This window comes from Silene latifolia, chromosome 11, assembly GCF_048544455.1.
Source record: "Silene latifolia isolate original U9 population chromosome 11, ASM4854445v1, whole genome shotgun sequence".
Classification (NCBI taxonomy): domain Eukaryota; kingdom Viridiplantae; phylum Streptophyta; class Magnoliopsida; order Caryophyllales; family Caryophyllaceae; genus Silene; species Silene latifolia.
This window is the reverse complement of record NC_133536.1, coordinates 20,216,819-20,224,196: the sequence shown is the minus strand read 5'-3', so window position 1 is coordinate 20,224,196 and position 7,378 is coordinate 20,216,819.

The following is a 7,378-nucleotide window of genomic DNA, read 5'->3' as shown; positions in this document are numbered from 1 at the left end:
AGGGCCGGTATGAGGCCGACGCGGCAAAGCGGCTCATCCCGAAGAATAATCCGAGTCTGGGGCACCCATCCCTTCTCAAAGCATCAAACAATTTGCATCGCCCGCTCCTCATCCGCACCAAGAGGAACCCTACTAGCGTCCATCTTGAGCTTACTCTGGGAGACCCATTTTTCACGCTCCCTCTTACTCTCGCACCGCAAGTTGACTTGGTGCTGGAAGGACCGGGGCAGCGGATAGTCATCCAAGACTTCGACATACACCCACCGCCCCTTCCGGTCCTTGCGGGAAGAAAGCTTATCAACAGAGACGAGCCGGCTCCATCTCGCACGCTGTACCACCCCACCTTGCCGGGGGTCGATGCCCGAAGATGATGAAGCCGGCGGAATAAGTTAACTGTAGGGACCTCCCCCTTAAAAAGACAGAGCCACACGAAGCCAACTATCGTCCTAATGGCCAACGGATGCAGCTGAGCCACGGCGACGTTCATAGCTTTGATGATGGTCGTGACGTGTTTATTCAAAGGAAACCGGAGCCCATACTCCAGGTGCCTGATATATACGCCGATATGACCCGGGGGAGGGCAACAGACCGCCTGACCCTCCTCAGGGATAACAATTTTGTACCCCTCACCGAAGGAGAAATGACCCGCAAAAAGAGTTCCACCGGAACAACTGGCGAATTTGTTGGTCCAGGCACGGTCAGGACCAGTCATGCAGGCCTCGCCGTGATCCGGGATATGCGGCCTCTCATCACCAGAAGGAATCCTTTCCTCACCGTCATCATCAAAGTCATCATCAACATCATCATCATCCTCCCAATCCTCCAAAGCTTTTGGATCGACTTCGGGAGACGGAGACCTAGGGCCCCCAGACCTTATCGGGATGGCGTCTAGTATCTCCTCCTCATCAAGACGCGACGGGGAACCCCCCGGCGCACGGTTACTAGGACCGACATCAGCAGAAGACATGTTTACAACAAAACTTACAAAATAAGAGATCGAGAAAAATTTGTTTGTTTACCTTGAAGAAAAGCACTAGCCGAAGTAACGACTCTGAAGATTAGAAGAGAAAGAAGCCCTTGAAAGTTTAGAGAGAAGAAAATTTTAGAGAGAATGAAATTGGTGCCCAATTTCAGGGGCTAACTGCCCTATTTATAGGGGAAGCCCATGAAAAAGGACCAATCAGGGCACAGCCCATGAAACGTCAGCCAATCAGCGAACAGACACGTGTCAGACATGCAACCACCGAATGTCAATCGTTGCAACAATTGAACGTCAATCAATGTAACAGTGATCAAGCGTCTTCAACACGCCCCTTCATATCTCTCTGCCTTCTCATCTTCCTCAACAAAGTCCTAAGTATCTGTCCTCCGCCGGCCACATGATCAACCAAGCTATGTAGCCCCGGCCGGGGGCAATCAAAAACAACCGGCACTCTCAACCCAGGTCTCGGCCAGCGTCACTTTCTTTTCCACATCGGATGCCCATTACACATCCATGTGGAGGGGGGATATGGTACGGCCTAAGCAGAACCAAGCCGAGGTAGAAGAAGCCGGGGCAGAAAAATTTTTACTTGCGCAGAATATACGCTCGGCATACATCGGAGCCCATACCACGGCATAGACTACGCTGGGGGCAAATTGATGGGGCATATTCTGCACCCGCTGACCAAGTCAACATATTGAGCAAGGTCAAAGATATCCACAGCAAGTCAACGACTTAGACAAACTTAACCGACGCGGCACTGTCGGGCTGTCTCTTGTGCCTCGGCTAGGACAACTAGCCAGCCGGGGCACATATCCGCGAACTCATATCCAAGACCCCTCGGCGACGAGTCAACAGGGCCCGCCGGCCTGCCATGGGTCCCTCGGCCGAGGGTAGATCAGTCTTTCCACCTGCTAGCCACTTGGCCACTACGTGACAAAAGGTTAAAGTCTATAAATACTCCTCAAACCTCATTGAGGAAAGGATCCACAATTTAACCTAAGAATCACTATTCATCTGGTATTATCTTCCTTATCTCTCTACAATATATACTTCGCCAAGTAACAACAACTTATCTCTCTAAGTTTACTGACTTGAGCGTCGGAGTGAGTTCGCTCGGTCCAAAGCCGAGCCCTCAGTTTGTTCATTGTTTCAGGAGACCGAAAGGAGGATTCAACCAAAGACGTCATTCTACAAGCACGGGTGGTAACAAATAACTGCTCTGGAATTACACCCGGAACATTATCAATTATGTTACCAATTTTAATATGGTAACAGTTTGTGCAAAAATGATAACATATACAATGTCATAGGTAAAATACTGATTTAAATGGTAACATAATGAAAATAAGTGCCCCAAACATGAAACACATGTCATAGTTTTACATTAATACAACTTAATTAACAACTGTTTTAACACAACCATCAAGCATGTCCAAATTAAGTGCCCAAAAACACATGTTTCTTGGCACGACCTCCACCTTTTGCAGCATCACCCACGGTCTTTTGACCTTTTTTGATTGTCATGCGTGTGTAGCGTTGGCTGTACTTGGGATCCTCAGTAGCAGGTTCAGGTTAAGCCGTGGACTTATTTGCACAAAAAATATTGAAATATACATAATGTCACCATGTCAAGAGAACAATATTATCATAATACAACTGGAAGAAATGATCACAAACAGTTGATAAATGGTTACATTTTATATTACTTCACAAATTTAATAAACAGTTCATTATGTTGACAGTTTAACTTCATATGTCACCATACTTAGTAATATGTTTATTAATAATAATCAATAAAACTAAGTTATATCCACAAGTAATAATAACTGTACCCTTTGTAACAAAATATGGAACCATCTCAGTTTAGCAACATTTTCAACGAAATTGGTTACAATATATACTTCACAAATACACTTCACAGGTATAGATTGTCACCACATCGATATAACATGTTACCATATACATAAGTAAAACACGGTCACAAATAGTTGATAATTGGTTACATTTTATATTACTCAAGAACTTCCCTAAGTTGGTCACCATGTTGACACTTTAGTTCTATATGGTATTATTCTCGGTTATATGTTCATTAATCATGATCAACTAAACTAAGTTATATCCACAAGTAGTAACAAAGTTTATGGAACAAACCAAAATTAAAACACCAAAAAATCCGTAAAAATGAAAAAACCAAAATTAAAAGACCAAAAGATTAACAAAAATTAACAAATACTATTATGGCTCCTATGCACATTCAAGCAAAATTTTCAATTATAATCAACAAAAGTTGAACAACCCCACTAAAATAGCCCCTAAACAACAACACATAAAATAGCCCTAAAACAACAATCATCAACCTAAAATAATTCCAGTGGTATATATTATCATTTTTCAATCACTACTCATCAACCTAAAACAATGTAGAAATATGTTACCATACAATCAAACAGTGTTACCATTAACAAAACAAATAAGAATTCAGATTTGATGGAACGAAGACGCCCACAAAACGGATATTTTCATACCTTTAACAAGAGTAATATTTTTGTGTATTAATCTCAAAAATAATGTATGAATTTCCATAACATTTGATGAATCAAATAAAATAGGGTTTTTCATTTATAGTGTGATTTTTTTCATACTTTTAACAAATGTGATACTTTTATGTATGAATATGAATAATAATGATAATAAGTTGAAGATGAAAAGGAAGTTTGTTGTGTTTATGGGAAGATTTTTTGTGTTTTTAGAGAGAAAAAGTTAAAAAAGGGAATTAGGGAGGATGATGAAGTAGGAAATTGAATATGAAAATGAGTAGATGGAAACAGACGTTAGGAAATCAAATGGGAATTTGTGTAGTTGTGTTTATTGTAAGGAAGATTAAAATAATACTCCCTCCATTTTTGAATGATGTTCCCATTTGTAAATGGCTCAACAACCAATGAACAGGGGATTAAGAGCATGTGGGCCAAATAATTAAAGAATAAGGTAAAAGTAACCAAGTTGCTTAATGACTAATTTTTCCCACCAAAAGCATTGGAGTTGTTGAAGTATTAAAAAAATAAAAAATGGTGGGAGTTGTTTCCAGGTATTGTACACGAAAAAAAAGGAGGGAAATGAAAATTTCATGAAAGTTTAAATTTCCCCCCAAATTCCTTGAATTACTACAACTGCCTATAAGATAAGGCAAAGATCATTCCACTGATTATACAAACCTACTAAAATTACTAATCTTAAAATTACATTTCCCAATAATTTACATGATCAACAAACTGAAATTATACAACCATTTCTAGAGGATACAATGAAGAAACCTAATCTAACCGATGATGAGAGGCATCGAGTTGTTTGCCTATTGTTTGAGAGCTGCAAAAATGGCAAACCAGAACATGGTAAGATTCAAAAAGTTGCTGCAAAGTTCAATGTAACAAGAAAGTGTATTTTCAATATCTGGAAAAAGGGAAAAAATCAGAGGCAAGCTGAAGTTCCAATCAATGTAAGGAGCAAAATTGCTGGGAAAAAGGGTAAAGAAAGGATACCTTGTCCAGTTGATGTCATTATGGCATTAGATGTCTCCAAAAGAACAACACTAAAGAGATTGGGAAAAGCAATAGGTCATGCACCTTCAACATGTCATAGATGGGTAAAGAAAGGTATCATCAAAACTCATACAAATGCAATAAAACCAGCTCTTACCCAAGACAATAAGCATCTTAGGTTGCATTTTGTCATGGGTAAACTAGTTTTTGATAGGTTATTAAGGTGTATCAAATTCTTTGATATGGGCACTATTGTTCACATTGATGAGAAATGGTTTTATATGACAAAACCAACCTCAAGATACTATATTGGCAGCAGTGAACCAGCTCCATATAGAGCTTGTAAAAGCAAGAGGTACATTACTAAAGTATTGAAGAGAGGGAGAGGGACGGTTGGTTGGTGAGTTTATGAGGGAGTATTGAAGAAGAACAGTTGGTTGGTGAGTTTTTTTGGTGGGAAATTTAGAGGGGAATGAATAAATGGAGGGAGTCATTAACATTAATGGGTATGTTAATGTGGTTTAGGGTTGTTAAGTGGAGGGTATTTTGTGTAAATATAAGGGTTACATAAGGATAGTATGGTCAATTATTAGATCCATAAAAGGAAATAAGGGAAATGGGTACATTATAGTGGGATGTCCAAAATAAGAAAGTGGGAACATCATTCAAAAATGGAGGGAGTATAAGTAAAGTACATCCTACTATAAGCCATAAATCACTCAATAAATGCGCACAATAAATTGTCCCCAGCTTGTTTCCCCGACCCGCCATTAATATGGTATGTAATTGACCCGTCGTAAGTTTGCGACGGGTATCTCCGTCACAAGGAAGAATTTGTGTAATAAAAAAGTATAAAAACTATATGAAGGGGTACGATAAAATGGTCTTTCAATACTTTCGTGAAAGACCGTTTTCTCCAAAGTTTTTGTGTAAAATTTGGATTAGTTAACCATTTCCCATTTCATTGACTCACGTCAAATTTCTCCTACGAGTGCAGTAACTAGATTATACATCTGATGTACTACCACCACTTTTATAGTTTCTGAGCATTATAATAAACTTTTTGAGTTTTGTTTTAAAAATTATGTGTTTTACTATAAAGTTTTTGAGTTCATTCACTAAAACAGTAAGTCAAAAAAATTAGGGAAAATTACAAATAACCACCTTATATTTGCGTATTTTTACGAATAACCACCATGTATTTCTGTTTTTACAAATAACCACCACAATTTCATGTATACTCCCGAATCACCGCCGTATATTTGACCCGAGACTTATTTTTCATATTTTCCGACTCTTTAAGTAACGATTTATCTAAAATACCCATATTACCCTCATCAACTTGCACAATACAACAAATTACAATTCCTTTTTTTTTTCCCCAAATCATCCCCCAGGCCATGAACCCCCAAATTGTTTCAGCTAATCTCAATGTCCCTCTCCCTCCCTCTCTTCCTGTTAATTCTGATTATGAACCATAAAAGTCAATCACATATATTCATACCCTTGATCTCCCAATTAATAACCATCTCTGATTATATTTGTGAATATGGATACCATCCCAAAAATTGGCCTTAAAGGGCTATGGAAAAGGTTTGTGCAAGATGATGGGTCACTAATGATTTGGAATCCTTTTGGTGGGATGATGAGTAAGATACCAGAAACTCAAATACCGTTTCCTCACAGAAATGGCAAGTGCTAGTGAAAGTAGGCCTATGAAATGGATTAGGCAAATACGAAATACATAACTATATGACCCTGTATGAGTGTATGTGTCGTTGTTCCCTAGACAAGCGTTTGTTTACTGCAATTTATTTACATTGACAGAAAAAATAGGGTGCTGATTTTCGCAGTACGCATTTTACTCATTACAGTACACTATTGACAATTATACACTCACATTTCTCCTCTCCATTTCCTCTCTCTAACCTCTCTCTAAAGTAATTCTCTCTAAAATTTCACAGATCAATTAATAAATGTACTATATTGAATTAAAAAATGAAACAAACAACTAAGCTACTGTACTACGTACTACTACTATAGTGGAGGAAAAAATGAAAAATAACTCAATCACACGTAATGGCTGATTGGCTGCTATTGCTACACTATTAACCACCCAAAACACCATCACTGGCGGGTACCTGGGACGGCTACCCGACAACCTTCGCCGGCCTATTGAACCAAAACCACCATCGTCGAACAACCCCTCCCAAGCATATCACAACCACGCATATCCCTTTGCACGTATCCCTCCGACGCATATCCCTTTCTACAGTCGCCGGCTCGGACAGTCACTCACACTTCGCCGACGAACACCGTCGGACCACCAACATTAACCACCACCGGCGACATCCAAGTACGTTAATATCCCCACCATACCACACTAATTAGCCTTTAATTAATTTTAACATAAACCCTAATTTAAAAAGATAAAATTAACATATATAGTAGTAAATTTGATTATTAATAACGGATTTATGAATTAAATATTTGCGCTACACTCGAATAATCATTCATAATTGACGATTTTGAAGAAGGTTGAAGGAGGTTAAGGTTTCAACCGTAGAGAAAGATAGAGAATTAGATTTGATGTTTTTTAGACAAGGGTAAACAAATGGAAAGTTTGGTGCAAAAATTACTGTAATGAGTAAAAATCGTACTGCGAAAATAAATTACGAAAAAATATGGTATATTGCTATAATGCGTTGGTATGAATTGACGGAAAAGGAGCCAGGTGAAGAAGGAGATTGAGATTAGCTGATATAATTTGGGGATTAAGGGTTTGGAGATGGGTTGGGGAAACGTAAAATGAGAGTTTAATGTTTAATGTTTATGCTCTGATACCATAAAGAAT